The 17,923-nt window shown below is 38.9% G+C and overlaps 1 protein-coding gene and 1 long non-coding RNA gene across 7 annotated transcripts in view; one reads left to right on the forward strand and one right to left on the reverse strand.

The window, feature by feature from the left end:
- LOC110077135 (uncharacterized) overlaps window positions 1-17,923 on the reverse strand; it is a 49,921-nt gene that overhangs the window by 30,170 nt on the left and 1,828 nt on the right. The window contains exon 1 of the long non-coding RNA XR_002300243.3: window positions 1,065-17,923. This exon is cut by the window's right edge and continues 1,828 nt beyond it. This is a non-coding gene — a long non-coding RNA (uncharacterized LOC110077135). The remainder of the gene's footprint in view (window positions 1-1,064) is intronic.
- NFIA (nuclear factor I A) overlaps window positions 1-17,923 on the forward strand; it is a 558,292-nt gene that overhangs the window by 6,277 nt on the left and 534,092 nt on the right. The gene's annotated exons all lie outside the window — the stretch shown is intronic.

The following is a 17,923-nucleotide window of genomic DNA, read 5'->3' on the forward strand; positions in this document are numbered from 1 at the left end:
TCAATTTTGTTGTCATTCGGAGAAGTTTAGGATGCCTGCGGACTTGGAAAGCCCGGGAAAGTGGAAAATGGAAGGATTTCATTCTGCAACTTGGCGGTATTGGTTGCTTGCATCCAAACATGTTTTGAGCTGTTAGATTTGTTTGAACTTTCATTCATTAGAAAGCTTAACCGGTGGCTGCCAGCTAAATGTTAACATGCCAATTTGGGTTAACTAGAACAGGGGGGAACTAACAGTTTACTACTGATTTCTGTTAGACTTTCTGCCAGTGGAAAATGCAGTAAGGATGGTCTTGGATGCTTTGTAACTGTCTGACTATTCGTTTGATTGATTAACTTGTTAAATACTGAGATATGACTCTTATTGATTTAGAGCTGTTTACAGAGTAAAAGCCATAAATGCCACTGTTTGATATGACATTGATTTTTAACTCTTAAAATATTCCTATTTGTATTGTCTTGTTCTCGTGATATTGTGAAGCAGTATCTTTGAAATATTGTCTACGTCTTTAAAAGTATCTCAAACTATTGCCGTTCTTTTTTCTTTTTTCTTTGAAAAAAAATCGTAGTTACTTTGCAGATGCCATACCATTTTGAATATAATATATAGGCAACCAAAAAAAAAAAATCCTGGAAACATTTAGCAATGCACTTGACAAGAAAATAAACAAGCTTCAGACAGGCTGTTATTTAGATGAAACCCTCCGGGAAGTTCTTCTTAAACTTTTAACATGTCACAAAACTTATTTTTTTAAAGGAGAGATTCAAAAATCACATTGCTAAAAACCAGTGTCGTTCTCTAGAAAAATATTTTTTTCCAAAAATAAAGGGGGGGGGGAATCTCTGAAATGAACCATACAAGTTTTTATACAATGCCTATTTTCAAACAAGGATTCAATTATTGATACAAAAGTCAGCAATCTTGATGCACACACTGTAATACAAAGCATATTTTACCCCCAACCTCATCACATCTGTTACATCCTTTTAATCAAATCTCAGCTACAAATGCATTTTAACATTGAAAGAACAAAAAGAAGAAGAAAAAGAAGCTTTGAAAGTTACCTCATGCATCGTCTGGCCGCACAAAAAAATCTCGGCTACTGCCTACTGCTAAACTTCGGTTTGGTACTGCCAGCATACAAAGAGATGAGTGAATGCCCCCTTTCCATCCGCATGGACTCAGCTGCCAACTGTGTGATGTGCGATTTTGCTTTTTAATGAGTCGTAAACAATTTATGTGTGTCCATGAAGCAAGATTGTTTTATTTTCAGTGTGCAGGTTCAGAATTGGTTTGAAGTGGCTGCTGGCCCTACTGTATGGGAGTATGCTGTCCAAATTTAAAGGTTCTGTGTCATTTTGATGAAAAGACCTATTATAATGAAAGAAATGGCTGTATGAAAGGGTGGGCACTGTAATCTCTTAGGCTTGGACACATTCACGCTCTCCCCCCACCTCTCTCTGGCATGATTTCACTCCTGTCTATAGCATGTTTGTAGCTAGATAGTTGCCTGGCTAGATCTGTAGTAAAAATGAAAAGAATCTTTTACCTTTTGACTGAACAGTGTGAATGTGTGCTTTTTTAAAAAAAGGCTTTATAATGTAGATTTCCCATTTTTACTCCCATTCTGATTTTCTTGTACACCTCTGACAGAACAGTTTACATAAGTTGGTCTCTTCTTCACTTTTTTGGTGGCATAAAAATGTGTAAGAGCAAAGTAAAATACAAAGTGGTGGCAATTTTATTATTTCAGTGGGTCTGGCTGCTGGTATGTTCAGTCTCAACAGACACTTCATAGTACTGTAACCAAGACTCAGTACATGTGCACATTTTAACAATAATTACATTTGTTGTAATGACTTGCAAGAAATCTTTTGAAATCTAACCCTCTCTCCCTCATGCTTTAATCATGTCACTCTTGAGGCAGATATTAATTTAGGCTAACACTCATGTGACATCTTTAGTTTAAAATGTTCTAGACATACAGTAAACCTACATGAAATGAATGAGTAAGCCAAAACTTATAGTTGGAAACTGTATTGTAGCCTTTTCTGTTCTTTTTGAGGGGGAAATATATTAACCTCCAGCATTATTTCACATACTGAAATAAATATTCAACAGTTACACACTCTTGTGTATGTGGCAAGCATTTCACCTTTCTTACCATTTGTTTCAAGTTTCTTGGTTGTACATGTTCTTTGTGCTTCATGCCAGACATAGGTTCAAGTGATAAAGAAGTTACAAATCTGGAATATATTACCATTTTGACTTTAGATGCTGAGCCCACTTCAGAGGCCAGGTTGATGCAAATATGAGCTTCTAAAAAGAGGTGAATACAGTGCATCTCAGTCACAGCTGGCTATGGCTGAGAACAGAGACACTATTTTTACAGACTACCCATGGAAGTGTCATCATTTACTTCTTGATTAATAAATGAAATCTTTTTAAGAAGCTGTTCACTTGTAAGAATAAATATATTTATAGCCATTAATAAGTTGTGATAAATCCTCTGGCATACCAAACTTTTGATGTGTGTATATGTGTGTCAATTTTTACAAGAGCAACTGAAAAAGACAGAAGCCTAAACATTTTTCTGAAATACTTCTGTTTGTTAGTTATTTATACAGTGTGTGTATTTCTCTCTCTCTCTCTCTCTCTCTCTCTCTCTCTCTCACACACACACACACACACACACACACACACACACACACACCTGCCTTACCTGCTATTCAGTAATAGCCATTCATCTGCCAGAAGGATTACACCAAAGTAAACATCCATTATACCTAACGATTATGCATAATGTTTCATAATCCATAGTTCAGTATGGCACTCTTTTTTTTTTGTAACTACCGAATACCCTTTTAAACCCTAGCATCCTTCTCATACACTTATTATGGAGTTAAGCATTTTCAGTTCATTCAGCCTGTAACTCCCACATTTTGTTTCTGTTTTAAATCATATTCATTTATTGATGTCAGTAAAAGAGATGACATTGTCCAGGCAACCACTGAAACACCTAAATCTCACAAGAAAGATAAAAACTGGCTACCTTTGCTTTTAAAAATGCACAAAACCTCAAAATAAAGTATTACTGTATTAGAAAGCACCATATCCAAACAACGTGTTTTCTAAGTTTCATGATATGAGCCATAGAGATTCAGTCAAATATCGTAACTTCCTGGTTGATATCTAGCTATCCAAAAACACAGGCAAGGTGTACTTCTGTACTTAACTTTGTCTTTCTAAAAGGTGTACGCTGTGTATCATGAGATTTTTTGGGGGGAAAAAAATCTCTTGATACCTTGACCTCACTTTAGGAAAGATAATAAGATATAACGTTATATTGAAGAAATTGTATTGCCCAAACATGGTGAAATAATTTATTTTGTATTTCTGGAACTATGTGGCATTTGTGAATGACACAGAATATGCATCCAGTACACAGCTAATTTCAGCGTTACTGACACTTTAGTCCTGTGCCCATTGAACTGAATGGGCCTCACTTCTGCATACACATGCACAGGATTGCATTGTAAACAGTTGGTCTTTCATGCTACTGTCTGCAGTTAATTTTTCAGCTACATGCTCTTTCTCCATTTCATTTTTAGTCTCTTCCTTCACCTGTCCTGAATATTGTTAGGAATGTTTCTAATTTGAGGACGAAAGAGCCAGTGGCTGATTAGAAGACAGGAAATTGGAGGATTAAACTGTCTGGTTGAACTTCCTTTACTTATCAGCACTCAGTAACATATACTAGATTATAAACTCAGCAAGAGTTACAATGTTATTTTCCCTGTTGTGCTTAATTTTACTTTCTTTAGAAAATGTGGACATGAGGCAGTTGGTGACTCAGAGCCAAGAGTGGTTATTTGCAGCATTTGGCAAAAGAGCTTTGAATCGTTATGGCCATTACGAAGATCTCTTCATCTTTGCATTTCAGGATTTGTCTGAATGAGAGTGTACATGTGTATGGGTGATGTATACGAACATATAAACAATTGGCATTGGACCAAGTAGAAGATAATCCAATACATTCTAAGGGAAATTACATTATTTGGTAAGAGGAAAGTGCCTAATGATAATCCTTATTAAAGCTAGTTTTTCTCTTAGAAACATTTTGTAATGTAACAGTAGAAACATGTGATATGCCATGAGGAGGAATAACAGCGGTACCAGTGTACCTCACCAAAACATCACAGACTTATGTTTCATGTGCCGGTTTGGTAGGAAAAAAAGTTTGCTTTTTCCCAATTGCCCAACTTGGGGTGAGTGGGAGGGATGAACAGTTGGTAAGCATTTCTTCTTCTGCACTGATAAAGCACAAATCAAGATTTTACTGGCTGTTGAAAGAAGGGAGGCAGGCAGGCAAGCAGGTAGGTGGGCCTTGGTCCTGTCAAATCACTGCAGTATAGGGACAAGAATTCCAAATTTATGAGCCCACTATGGTTTGTAAGTCATTTTAGACTGGATCAAAACCAGGAAGAAAGTAACACAATGTGTTCTCAGATGCATTAAAACCCTTCCATGTTAAAATTTTAGTTATATGTGCTTAAAATTAGTTGGGGTTTTAATTGATATATTAGTGGAATTGTTAAAATAAGTGTATGGCATTATTTCTACAGTGGGTCTACCTTTTGGATTTCCAAAAATATTTTAATTCTCCTCTGACCTCCAGAGAATAGATGGAAAACAAATGCAAAGCAAATCATGATAACAAAGAACTTGGACTTGATGCTGCCATTGTACAGTAATAATTTCTGGCTAGATACTGACTAGCCAGAAATTATTACTGACTGGTTACTAGAGAAACCCAAAGGTCCTGTTTTCCTGACAGCATTTAGTTTTGATAGTTTTGAACGGGCATTATTATAATCAATGGCTTTCAGATGAAACAAATTGACCAGGAGATCCATCCAACATGTCCCTGAACTTGTAGAGACTCAAGATGGACAGGTGAGAACTATGAAAAGGAGAGGCAGTTGTTGGGGCCATTAAAAAACTGTACTGGTGTAATATGTTTATAGGCCAGCACATAGACAAAAATGTATGCATGTTGAGATCTCCATATCTCTGCATGAGATAAAGTGTTGTAAAAAGCAATTGGGGAAAGTGTGAATTCTTGTCTTGCTCAGTAAGTACACCATATTGTGTATATGGTGTCCTTAAAAGCACTGAAACAAGAAAGGTTTGCAGACATTTGGATAAGGTGACTTGATGCAAAATAACCCCTTGGCACGCTGAGAGGAAGGAAGGAAGGCACAGAAAGTTGAATTCTCCTACCCGTGCTCAAAAAATAAAATAAAACCGAGCCATAAACTGAGAACTGACTTCATCTTGGGAGCAGCCAGTAGAGTCCTTTATTAGTGTAAAAGAAAGAGAAAGTTGGCAGCTTTTGAATTGATTGAGATGGAGACAATTTTAAATGATGAATTAAGGTGTTGTTTTTAAGGCCATAGAAACCAAACTGGATACTTTGCCTTGGTGGTCGGAGGCGATAGCTCCCTCTTTGCCCTCTTCCCCAAGAATAAAATCCCAATGTAAGGTGGTATAAAGTCATCGGATTATTCCAGTAAATCCTTCCATCCTTGTATATTTATTACTAGCAACATGTGTCGCAGTTTGAGATCAGATGCTATGTTGTCATGACTATTGAAGAGTTGCATTCAAGTTGTTAGCAGAGTGTGTATAAGTGACTATAGTTCCCAAGACCTCACAGCCAGTATGGCAGATATAAGGTGTTGTTCTTCTTTTTAAAAAAACAACACATGCCACTTTCCTAAGCTCTGGCTGTTCATAATATTGACTGAAAGACAGCTCGATAAGTCCACACTTAAGCATGGCATCATTACCATTTCAGGGGTAACTCCCTGACACCGGCTATAATTTAGGACTCAATGTATGTATCTCTTATTACCAGCTATTGCAAATGAACTGCCCAAGGCCATGAGATCTATTCCTCAGCAGCAGCAGCACTGAACAGAGTTCTACTTTGTTGATCAGATGAGATTGTAAGAACCATTTGGTACAGAGTGAAATTATTCATGATTTTGTCTATGTTGGGTCGAGTTGTGTTCCTGTTTTCTGGAAACAAAAAGGGAAATGTTTTAAAGGGCAGTTGATAAACTGCATTGAAAAAGAAGATATGTGCATTGTTTCGTACATGTGTTGTATGCAAAGTTTGAAGCATTGGTTTTTGGATTACAGTGTCTAGGCTCACGAGGGGATGTTCTGGGAGTTGTAGTCCAAAAAAGTAACTTTTCTAAGCTCTGGCTGTATACATAGAATGACAAGTTTGAAACCAATGGCATTTCACTGTTTCAAACAGACACGGTAAAGAAAGGAGGTCAGTTGATAACAGGACGATGTTTATACTTAATGATTATAATCCATATCAAAACTGTGCTTAAGGACTCACTAGCTCAGAGTTTAGGAGTGTTAACATATTGCAAATAATAGTGTGTGTCCCAAAGAGCTTTGAATTTATGGCCACTGTAATCAAAGCTCTGGACTGTTTCCCATATACCAGATTGCTGAGACATGGTTATGGATAATCTATGCATTCCAAGAGACAAAACAGACATATTAACTAATGGGCCTGAATGCAAACCATTTGCTCCATGTAAACATAGGTTTTCCAGGGGACCGATGATTAGAAACTTCCCTACCATCTAAATACAGGCATGCTATAGAATGTTATAATGCAGACAACACATGCTTTACAGAAATTTACTTCCAAAAACAGCAGAGTCCTTGTTGACAAAGGATCACACGGCACTCTCAGTCTCTATTAACCACACAGATTAATTTATATATTCAGTTGGAATTCTGTAATCGCTTTTTACCATGATAATGAGAGAAATATAAATCAGAAGAAGTACCAGTAGACTTATTGCTTGTGATGATAGCTGACTGCTCAACACAACAGATACCATTATCAAAAAATGTTCAAGAATAACGTCAGAGAGTAGAAATAGAAGGCAAGATGCAAGATAGGACATCTACTGGCAAAACAGTAAATCCAGTGGAATTAAGGCTCAGTGTCTCCCTCTTCTTGCTGCGATTCCCTATGCATCCCAAAATAATGCTCTGAAAGCCTGGGAAATCATTCAAGGGTGGTATCAAGCAATTCCAGAGGGAGATGACAAAGAGAACAGGTCTCGCTGTGCAGAACTGAGGTCAAAGCTTCTTAGGTTGTAAGAAGTTTTATAAAAGGTACAAATGTTTTATACCAATGGTAATTTTGTCGCTGTCTCAGATTATAAAGAAAGAGCGAGTAATGCCTTAAATTGAAATCTCACCTGTAGCCAATTCTACATTCAAATTACATGTGCGAAAAGAAAGTCTAAGCCTTATTCATTCATTATCTGTAAGTTAGCCTGGAGGTGCTAGCAACAAGAAACACAATTTTAATCTCCCAATGTTCCAGGGAATGATGTTAGGGCATGGTAGCGCGACATCTCATTGTCTGGTTCTGAATCAGAACCTGGAACACATGGGGTTGGGGGGTTAGAATGCAGCTCCCAAGAGCCCTCAGTAAACACGGTTGTGCTGGCTAGAGGGGTTCTGGGACTGCAATCCAGACAGTCAATTTTCACAACTCTGGTTATGATCAGGGCTTCACACACTTATTTAGAAGTTAGTTCAGAGAAAAACCTAGTTGTGGGTCTTGTCACAATCCTGGGACTTTCGCAGCTGCTTAAGTACTCTGTGTGCTGGTAGATGATTAATGGTGATGATCAAAGCATCTTTATCCACTGTTTAAAGAAAACAAGCTCCCAGAGACACTTGCAAAGGTCAGTAATAAGGCAATGTCTATTTGAGTCTGCAGAGTAAAAGATATAATAATAATAATAACTGTGTGCCATCAAGTCAAATCTTACTTATGGTGTTTACCAGTCCCTTCTTCTGGGGGAATCCTAGGGCTGTGCATCTTGCTCAAGGCCACCACACAAAATGAAAAAGGATGGGAATCTTTCCTGGTTATGTATATGGCAAAGGAAGGGAAGCAGGCTTTTCTGGCTGATCTGTGGATCTAGGATGTGTCTCCCTTGTCCTAATATTCTTGTCATAAAGCAGAAGATTCTACTCCTCAATTGCTCTTGCCCCCTCATGGCTGGAGCCAGAAGGTGTGTCTACACAACATATTTACTGTGTTTCCCCAAAAATAAGACAGGGTCTTATATTAATTTTTTCTCCAAAAAACGCATTAGGGCTTATTTTCAGGGGATGTTTTATTTTACAGTCATGTCATCTTGCTGCACAATGGTGGAAGGCGGGGTTTCACTCAACTGGGGCTTATTTTGGGGGCAGGTCTTATTTTCAGGTTAGGTCTTATTTTAGGGGAAACAGGGTAATAACAGTTTTATACCATTAACTGGCATAGCTTCAGCTTATGGAATCCAAGACCAAGATCATCCATGCCAATGTGTTCCCAATCATTATGTACACATATGAAAGCTGGACCAGGAAAAAAAGCTCACAGGAAAAAATGGATGTATTTGAAATATGGTGTTAGAGGAGAGTTCTGCAGATATTCTGGACTGCCAAAAAGACGAGCAAGTGGGTCCAAAATAAAATCAAGTCTGACCTTCCTCTAGAGGCAAAAATGATGAAACTGAGGCCATCCTACTTTGGACACATCATGGGAAAGTAAGATTCTCTAGAAAAGACAGTAATGGTGGGAAAGCTGGAAGGCAGGAGGAAAACAGGAAGACCAAATACAAGATAGATTGACTCCCTGATTCACAAGGTTGTCATACGTCAGAGGCGACTTGATGCCACATAACAACAGCAACTGAGAATTTGCCTAGAATCCCCTGCTTTAGTTCAAGTATTTCATCAGAACCTTCTAGCAGAGAATTCTACCTGCCATACCAAACTGTAAATCCCAGAATTCCAAAGGATGGAGCCATGACAGCGATTACACACTACTATGAACATGCTGCACACATGCACCTTCTGCCTTCTACCATCAGCCATCAACCATAGCAGTCCAAGTGATGCCAGACTAATAGAATTGTGTGCAACAGACACACACAAATGATGTATTCTTTTCAGCCCCCTAGTCTCAGGAAAACTGACAGTTCAAGTCTAATATTCTTCCTGCCAGAAAACCAGTGGGCTGAGTACATTGATTCCTGAAGAAGTTTCATGTGAGATGAACTACACATGAGAAATAAAACTTGGAAGCTCAATCATTGGTGTATCTTCACAAGAGGCTATGTCAAATTAATCCCACCTCCGCTTCAGGACCCAATTTTTCCATTTATAAGATTCCCCCGTTTATAAGACCCCTCCCCTTTTCTAACTCAAAAATTAAGGAAACTTAACTTTGAGTATTCAGCCTCTAGGCTCACAACGCTTGGACGTTAGGAGTCCCTGCTGAATCTGAGCCTACAGGCTCCACCTCCAATGAGGTGTGTTCCAATTGGTTTGGAACTGACATCAGTTCCATAAGGCTCATGATTAGAGGAAGCTAAGTCTCCTGATTGGAGACAGCCAAGCCTTGTGATTGAAGCAAGTTAAATCTCCTGACTGTAGGAAGCTAAGCCTCGTGATTGAAGGAAGTCTGTTTACAGAGGCAAGGTATGGGCTGTTTTGTTCTCTCCGTGTTCTCAGCTTACTTCCATGTATAAGATGCCCCTCAATTTTTAGTGTAATATTAGAGAGGGAGACAAATATAGAAATGGATCAGTTTTTCCGACAAATATAGCCGATTTGTTTAATATTCGTCGATCCGTATTTTTGGGTTCTAGAGACCCCCACAAATATGAAGGAATGAATCTTTATGCATTTTTATTCGTCCTTCGTATTTTTTTTAAAAAAAAACACTATTCTGCCTACCGGCCGCCGATCAACTAATCGGCAGCAGAAAAGCAGCCACCACTCCACACAGCCACCCAATACCACAGCCTATCCCCACCCCCTTCCTTTCCCTACCTTAGGCCCCACACCACACCACACCTCGGAACCACGCATGTAAAAATGGAGACTGGCTTCCCTTTGCAAAGATGGCAGCTGCAACTTCCCTACCTTAAATGAAGCCACAGCCATCATCTTTGCAAAGGGCAACCAGTCTCCCTTTTTACACATAATGGCTGTGAAGGCCTGATAACACCTGGCAGCAGCTATTCAGGTAAGGGGGTATCAGTGGGAGTGGGGTGGGGTCTAAAGTACGGAAAGGAAGGGGTATAGGGTAGGCTGTTGGGGTGGCTGGCTGTGTGTGTGGGGGTGACTGCCTAGCAGCTTCTAATTAGTTGATCAGCAGCCAGTAGGCAGATTCTGTGCCACGTGGTAAACTCTCCTGGGGGGACCCAATTTGTGGGTGAATAACTTGGATGTCTGATATCCAGTTTTCACCAAAGTTGGCAGGCGTGTTGGGGAATGACATAGGAAGCTCTGTTGTGGTTCTGGAGTTTCTAAGTACCTGGGGGGAGCTTTCCTGGGTGGGTCCTCTTTGCGACTATAACTCGGGGGTCCATGATCCAATATTCACCAATTCAGGAGTTGTAGGAAAGCGAATCTGGTGCCTCTAGGTCATTGGGGGCCAGTGTTACAGCCATTTAAAGTGCAGATGAACCGACAGATTGATCGAAGAATATTTGTATATTCGTATCCGTTGATCCGTTAACCTTGATGAATAATGGATCAAAACAAATCCCCATTTTTTTAATTTGTCCCCATCTCTAGTAATGATTTTAGGAAAAATAGTGCCTTATACATGGGAAAAGGTGGTATGTTTTGACAGTCTTCCGTAGAGAAATTGGAGTGGCAATGTTAATTCCGTATCAGCCCTGACTCTATGATAGTCTTTGGTGCCCTGAAGCAGAGGTGGGATTCATGTGACCCTATTGTTTGTTTTTTGAATTGTGGTTTTCTACCTCTAGGCCCGGTGGTTTTTCACTGGAAAGTCACAGGCCCTGCAAGTGCAAAGACACTTTCAAAGCAAACAAAATCACAACTGGAAATGGGTGTCTGCTCATTCCTTGGTTGGTTTCTTTATTTCATTTCTGGCCGTTTGTGGGCCTGCAGCAGTCCATGGGGAACAGCTCTCCCCTGGACCAACTAAAGTTACCATCTCTGAGATGTGTGATTCTGCTGTGGAATGAGGTGTGCCCTGACACACATAGAATTAGATACATCTGCTTTTTAAAAGAACCAGATATAGTGCTGTTTTTTAAACCGAATTTCTGATCACTTTGTTGCATTTTGAGGGGCTGGTATGCCTCCCCCCCGATGGCGTTTGTGCTGTAAAAATGGTTCTGAGCCCTCAGGGCTTGCCGTCCCACCCCAAAGAAAAGATTAAAGAGGAGGTAAAAAGAGCTGAAGACCTTTCTCATAGGATGTGCATATACATTTTATTTGTTTATTTAAGGTGGTTAATCAGGAATAAGAACCACTGAATTCAGTGGCACTTACTTGCAGGTAAATGTATACAGGATTACATTTATTTATTTATTTATTTATTTATTTATTTATTTTATTTAATTTATATGCCGCCCACACTACCCAAAGGTCTTTGCAATAGATCATTACAGGGCTAATGGAATAAGGATGATTAATCATATACTGTATATCCTTCTTCATAAATACAGGCATTTCTATTGCCTAAACACACTAACATTTTCAAACACCTACCCTTTTATCTTTCAATAAAAAAGGAGAAGTGCAACAATACAGTATTTTGTGTACCTCAATGGGAATATGTATATATACAGTTTCATATGAGCCCTCAATATCATCTATTACAAGTGGGTACTGATACATAATGCAAAATAAACTGTACATTAGTGTGATATAACTGCTAGGAACTACTAGGTCATTTGCCATCATTTAGAACATAACCTTTGGATGTTTTGATCTATAGCTCCACATACACTTTGGGGAGGCGGAAGCATGCCATTCCAGTTTTCCTGCTTGCTTCAGTGGAGGAACAGTTGTGAGTGCACTTCTTCTTCTTCTTCTTCTTCTTCTTCTTCTTCTTCTTCTTCTTCTTCTTCTTCTTCTTCTTCTTCTTCTTTGGAGCCATCTACTCCATTGGAGTCAACCCTTCTAAACATAGGCACCTCGTGACCAGAGAAGGGAAGTACAGGGAGAGAGAGAATTGGCTGTTTGGTCCCTGGATTCTTCTGATTTTTGCTGGTGAAGGCCCTGTGCTTCCATGAGAACCTTGAAGCAGAGTGGTCCATTATCCAAGTGAGCATCTTACTGTAACTATAATGGTAGCTAAAATAGTTTTTTGGGCTGTTTGGCCATGTTCTGGAGGTTTTGCTTTCTAACGTTTTGCCAGTCTCTCTTTGCCAGTAACTCAACAATCCCACACACTACACCAGAACATAGACAGAATTCTGGCTCCTGTCCTCTGAAGATGCTAGCCACAGAGACTGGTGAAACATTAGGAAGAAAACCTCCAGAACACAACCAAACAGCCCGAAAAACCTACAACAACCATCGGATCTCGGCCATGAAAGCCTCTGAGAATACATTGTAATTAAAATAGTTGTAGTTCGATCACAAAAGGAGTATTTTATCCCTTACAGTGTGGCAATCACAATATAGTTATGCTTTTAGTATTGCTAAAATGGAATGAGATACAAGTAAAGTGTTGCTTGCAAGTCACATGCAATTCTTTGTTCTTTGTAACATGCAATATGAAGATAATATGACAGAGCTATTGTAAGGATTACACCAATAGCGTGAAATACATTATTGCACTTTTTAAAAGGTTATTATAATTGTGCTCTTTTCATAGGACACATTGCTGGTTTCAGGGTTCAAAACTGTTCCACATGATGCTCTGCATTCTCAGGGGATCTATCAGTCAAAAATGGACTCCATTCCTCCTGGGCCAATGACATTTGTTTTTTTGCCCATGCCACTACATCCCATGGCAGGTCAAAAAGAAAGGCAAATTCCAAACAGACAAGCTTTACACAGCATGTTAAAAGATATGGAGGCCCTTTCCATAATGTATTCAAGGTGCACCCTGTTATGTGACACAGCTGCCTGTCATTCACACTTTGTTTCTCCAAGTAAACTTAATGTATAAAAAATAGAACACGCAACAAAATGACCTAAAAAAATGAATAACACAAAATCAAATATAAATAAGAGCAGCCAACTGGAAGCTAGACTTCCACATTCCAAAAGGGCTTTTGTAAGAAGCAAATCTGTGCCATCCAATAAAATGCAAAGAGGGAGGACACAAGTTAAGGGCAGGCAAATCCTGAGCTTTGCTGAAATGACCAAGGCAGACTTCTCTAGTGGAGGTTTACCCCTGATAGAAATGGGAAGATATGGTATATGGTGCCCAGTGATGATCTGAGCACACAAGGACGTTTATGGTAGAGAATCAAGTCCTTCAAAGGATATTGGATTGTAGGGGCATATGTCTAAGAATATTTGGAAGCAAGTGAAGATGCTAGCATATTGGGGTTTAATATTCCAAGCAACAGGCCACCATTGTCTTTAATGTGGAATATTTACCTATAGGCAAACCACACTAGCCTTATTTCCAGTCACTGACTGAAGAGAATCCTCATGCACTTGGATGTTGAATGCTATAGCTTTTTTCCACTGTACATTTGCTGCATTTAAAAATACTACAGCCCAGGGTATATGTCCTGTAGCAAATGCTAGAATTAAGAATACTCACAGAACAAGGAAGAAATCGGGGTTTTAGGACTATATGTTTCATGGCATTTCCTTTGAGCCTCCTTCACTTTGGGTTTTCATGTTGCTGACTGTCATTTTGCATCGTTGACATTTGGATCTATCCTGGATCTTTACCTTTGCACCCTTGCACTTGTTGCTGTCTAACTCGGTTAAGAAGTACAAGTTGCTGTGGCATTGCCAGCTGCAATCCCAGGCTGGATCATTATTCAGGATCTGAGGTTAATCAACTGCAAATTCCATTATCTTCATACAGAGTGAAAATTAAGAACAGACGGTCTTACATGCAAGTCACAAGTCAGGTGCAGTACAATGAAGGCTTATGCTTTTCAGTGAAAAGTTTCCCTCCCTCACCCCTCAAGGGAACAGTCTGTGTGCATCAAGAGGGAGAAGATCAAATGGACCTGGAAGGGTAGTGTGGCAGAGATCAGAGAGGCATCAGGAACAGGATTCTCAGAAAGACATTTCTAGAAATTTTACTAAGACATCCCTTCTCTTCCAATATGAAATAAATCTCAGCTCTTCAAATGTTCTCTCCACACAAATGTGGACATATATGTTTTTATGTACTGGGGGGAGACTTGAGCACAGCATGGAAAAATTCAGACTTTCAAAATTTTATTCACAAGAATTTTGCTGAGCCCTTTGAGGATTGCATACTGTATCTGAGTAAAACACAAACAAATGCCAAAAGTAATTTCAGTATCAATAGTTGAATCCTTTTCTATTGCATAGAATTTCTTGTGTGTGTTAATTCCAATTACTCTTTCTGCATGTTTTTCGGTTTCACATGCACACAAGATATTATCTGAAGAGCAATTGCACTGGAAGATTAATCGATTCAGTTTGGGATCAATATTTGCTCTTTATTGGTACATGTAGATGAAATTAATCATGACAAAAAATAGCAAATGAAAAACTGAAGCTGCAGTTGAGAACAGTGCATATGACATCAGCTACTAAAATAAATATTTTGCTATTAAAAGCTACCAGTGACAACTCCCATGAATAGGATTAATAGCATAGTATCATGTTTTAAGTACAACAGCTTCTTTTCTCCTCTAACGTTCTTGCAAGATATAGATATTGAGGCATCATCATCATCATCATTACCATCAAGGATCTGTTAGGTGATTATTGGGATCATGAAAATAAGGAATCACTGGAGATATTGCCACTACCAAAACAAAACATTGGGTAGTATAGACTCTGGGAACTCTAAACTAACAATTGTGAAGACAAACGGTCCCTTTCTGATCATACTTTGTGGCTGAATGAAAGATGCAATTGTCTGGAAGTGATGAATATGGGATCCATGCTGGTGGAAGGGTCAGAGGTCATTTTATGCAAAGGTCCTTTTCTCTCTGGCACTGTTTCTTTTGTATAAGCAGTTTGGCAGCTATCTCTGTGCACTTCGGCTACCTGCCAATGCAGCTGGTACTGTGCAACTATCTGGTGCAGACTACAAAGCATCACTCAGCAACCAGCAGCTTCGCACGGGGCTCCATTTGCAGGATGACAAAGAAAGATGGGCGATGCACCCTGCCATCTATGTCCAGTAAAAGGGCCCTTAAGTTGTGTTACTGCAAGTTACTGTTAATCATGTAGTTGTTATTGGAGCTGTACTGGATCTGTATGGTCCATTCTAAGGGCAACGATGCTCTTTGTAAAATGAGTGAAACAGTTCATAGGGAATCAGTACATAAATCACTGTGTGTACAAAACCTGGAGGTGGCAGATAATTTCTGAGCAGAGCCGTACATTTTTTTTTCCCAATCACACTCTATTCAAGTGTCATTGAAATTAAGAAGCTACTTTAAACTTTGTGTCAAGTATCTTCCAAGGAGAAAAATGAATCTTAAATAGCAGAGTATATGTTTCCTATCTTAAATCATCATCACCATCCTCTAACATAACAATTGCCTGATAATTTAGAAGTTAATTTGTCCAGTTATCATTGAAAGAATTTTTAAGCCTGAAGGATGTTACAATATTGTTTTCTGGAGAAGTTTCTGACTTTTTTTTTCTTTCCTGCCCTAAGCGCTTCTTTCCTCCTCTTATTTCTTCAGGGTTATTTTATTTTATTAAATTACTCCAGATTCGCACGGTTTTTAAAGAGATCATATTGTCACACTTGAACACCAGAAATGGCATCGGCTTACTCTAATTTATATAATCAGTTATGGATTTTATTTGCAGAATTGCATGTATGACAAGGCATTATGATTAAAGGTTTCTTTGGGGGATTTGGGGGTACACTTGACTATCACATTAGGTATGGGTTGTGTGTGCCCCCAAAACACCTTTAATCAGTAGTGATTTTCCACTGATGATCATGTCATTCTCCTTGTGCATACACAACTGTGCAACAGGATTTAAGCCGTTATATCTTCCCATCATGCACTGGAGAGATTAATTTAACTAACGAAAAGGTGCAGTGTTTAGAACTCTTTTAAAAATACATTTGCACCACAGTCTCACTGTTTATACATCCATTTTGTTGCCTTCACAGTTGCATAGAGACAAGGTCCTTGAATCATGCACCAGCATTTAAACGCCTAGACGCAATGACAATTCATTACAAGCGCTGAGAAGCCACTGCTATTTCATCTGTTCCTTTTTTTCTTTCTTTTTTTGTAGAATTGCAGTAATATCTTAGATGAGACACAATATGGGAGGTGAAACCCCTAAGTCTTTGGTTTCTGTCTTTTTTCCATTTGTCCCTGATATTCCGTTTCCCTGCTTGTTCCACTATCAGCTCCTTGAAATTGTGATATATAATTTAACGTTATACAGAAGCATTGTCATATCAAACATAGTGAAACAGATTCCAAAAACACCATCTGGTATTGGGGGAATGCACTGTGGGTTGGGAATGTGAGAAGAGATATTCTTTGCCACTTTGCTTGGGACCCAGCCATTAGCAATGTAATTGCCAAGAAAAGGTGACAGGCGTCAGGCAAGTGGGTGTTTTTCCTTCCTGAGCTTATTAACTCTATGAGTCCTAAACAGAATACAAGAAACATTCTCAGGACATCCTCATGTTTAAAAAAAGGGCAAGCTTTCCCTATTTTTTTTAAGGGGAGGAAGAAGGGGAGAGAAATTGAAGTATTGAGCTTCGGTAAGATGAGGAGAATAAATGTAAGAATTGGCTTTTTTGAGATAAGAGGGGAAAAACAAGATACAGCTGCTTTCAAAGCTGCCATGTGCATAATGGAATAGTCCCCGTAAGAAGCAGATTTGCAATGATTAGATTTTTACAAGCTTTATCCAAACGCTCATTTCAAAGCTGTCGTGGGTTTCTTCTAATCCACCTCAAATTGCAAAGCCCATATTGTGAAGGTCATCTGTGACCACTGGAAATGGCATTTATTTGATGCAGACTGTGTGGCAGAGATCCAATGCACCAAGAAGATACTTCCTTGAAATTTGGGGGCCTTTAGCCTTGGTGGGTTGTTGTTGTTTCTCAAGTACTGCCCCACCCCATCCAAACAGCTCACACCAAATAGCTTTTCAACCCATAGCTCCCTAGCAAATTGCAGGAGGAATTTATGATATTGCATAGAAAAGACCTATTCAAGGGGAAAAGAAGCTAAACTGATGTTTGTATCTCTTATATGAGCATAGGGAGTTATTTCGATCAACATTTTCAGTCATTTTCTTCCACGCCATCCATTCTGTATTTCAAAAACAATAAATGAAATCCAGTTGTGATATACCTTAATGTCAAAATAAAACATAGGACATTACACTGCTTTTACAATCCTTGGTAAATCACTTAGACTTTATTTTGACAAAATTAAAGGGGGGGATTTTAAAAGAGAAGAGAAAAGATTTAAAAACTAACAAATTGATTTCATTGTGAGATTTCATGACTCAACATCTACTTCTTTAAACAACCACCCCACTTCCTGAAACATTAACATGGCTACCTCTTTGGAAACTTTGACATTATAGTCTACAATCTACTGTGGAGGTTCTTACAGCCAAGAATCTGAGATCGTTAAGAGACTACTCTAGTAGAATGTCAGTTTATGATACATTGCAGTCCACTTCCTTGATTGAAAAACGACTGTGAAAATTTACACCATGTAAAGATATGAATCATGATTTACCTGAAATTAGTATCTGTGCTCTGTATTTTAAAAATAAACATTCCATGGCCTGGTCCTGTCTGCCTTGCAAATGCTTCTCCAGTCCTTACTTTATTGCATTCTGGCTAAAGCTAAGTTTAGAAACATAATTTTAT

The sequence above is a fragment of the Pogona vitticeps genome, chromosome 4 (genome assembly GCF_051106095.1).
Source record: "Pogona vitticeps strain Pit_001003342236 chromosome 4, PviZW2.1, whole genome shotgun sequence".
In the NCBI taxonomy this organism is placed as follows: domain Eukaryota; kingdom Metazoa; phylum Chordata; class Lepidosauria; order Squamata; family Agamidae; genus Pogona; species Pogona vitticeps.